The 1,560-nt window shown below is 42.4% G+C and overlaps 1 non-coding gene across 1 annotated transcript; it reads right to left on the reverse strand.

Moving 5' to 3' along the window:
* Positions 1-621: 621 nt before the first annotated feature.
* LOC145607699 (small nucleolar RNA R71) lies at positions 622-728 on the reverse strand. The gene has a single exon (XR_014105611.1). It is a non-coding gene; the product is annotated as a small nucleolar RNA R71 (small nucleolar RNA).
* Between the last annotated feature and the right edge of the window lie 832 nt (positions 729-1,560).

A 1,560-nucleotide genomic window follows, 5' to 3' on the forward strand; every position in this document is an offset into this window, starting at 1 on the left:
TTGTCTCAGAGAGCGTTAGTTCTCTGAGACAAATCTCATATTTGCTTCTAGTTTTTGTTTATGCCCAGGTGTTCCAGATCAGGTTATATCCCATTCGATCCTGAGATCGAACGTTCCTTCCTTAGACAGAAAAACTTCTACAAGCAAATCATGGCGGATTCTGGTGATACTAACAATAATCACCGCGATCCTCCGACTGATTCTAGCAATTCAGAGACATCATCAGACACAGAATTAGATATGGCGGCTCCAAAGAAGCTTAGTGATTATTCACAACCAAAGCTTACGGATTTTCCACATCTCACCCCTACTCCGGCTCTTGATGGGGTTCAATTCGAAATCAAACCCCAATTTATAACGATGATAGAGAGGAAGCAATTCAGTGGAGCCAAGGGTGAAGACCCGAATCTTCACATTGCCGACTATTGTCAATATTGCAACACCATAAGGCAAGCCGGGGTCACTCAAGACCAAATCAGGGAGATTCTCTTTCCCTTTTCTTTAACTGGAAAAGCTAAATTGTGGTTCAATGGCTTAAATAGAACTACACTTGGTATAACTGACTGGGAAACTCTTGTTTTGAATTTCTATAACAAGTATTATCCTGCAGAGAGAACAACAGTACTACGGAGTGCGATTCAGAACTTCGCCCAAGAAGCCGATGAGTCCTTATATGAGGCTTGGGAGAGGTTCAAGGACTTACAACGAGAATGCCCCCACCATAATTTAGCACAATGGCAGTTAATCCAAGCCTTTTATAACGGCATTGGAAATTCCTCTAGAATAATTTTAGACTCTGCAGCTAGTGGGAGATTTATGAATCTTAATGTTGATGATGCAGGTCAGGTTATTGAAGATATGGCGATACACAATTCCCAATATGGGAATCCCAGAGGATTTGCTAATAAAGGGAAACATAGCGTCGACTCTGTATCCTTTTTGCAAGCTCAACTGACCTCTATTTGTCAAAAATTAGATAATCTGAGCACTGCTAGCGTAGCTAATGTTTCTGCAATTAATAACAATTCTAATGAGGCTTTTTGTGAAAATTGTGGTATTGTAGGTCATTGGGAGCAGGATTGCAGGAGTTCCGTGGAGCAAGTTAATGCCTTCCAAGCTTATAGGCAGAATAACCCATACTCCAACACTTACAATCCTAGGTATCGGAATCATCCATACATTTCCTACCGGAGCACTAATGTTCAAAATCCACCACCACAAGAACCACACTAGCCACAGCAACACCAGCAGAAGTATTATCACCCAAATGCTAGACAGAAGAATCAACCACAACAACCCCCCCTCATCTTCAGACCCTTCTTTGGGGGAAATTAGAGCAATGTTGGTCAATATGCAAAAGCACATGGAGAGCAGAGATGCGACAATTGATCAAATTTTAGCGCATAATAAAATTGTAGATAATCTAATTGCGCAACTCTCCGCTACTCTACAAGCACGCCAACAGGGAGCCCTGCCGGCACAGCCGACTAGGCCTACGGATCAAGCATTTGCAATTACTCTAAGGAGCAGTTCAAACTATGAAGGGCCCTCTATGCCCAG

This window comes from Chenopodium album, chromosome 2 (genome assembly GCF_948465745.1).
Source record: "Chenopodium album chromosome 2, dcCheAlbu1.1, whole genome shotgun sequence".
In the NCBI taxonomy this organism is placed as follows: Eukaryota; Viridiplantae; Streptophyta; class Magnoliopsida; order Caryophyllales; family Amaranthaceae; genus Chenopodium; species Chenopodium album.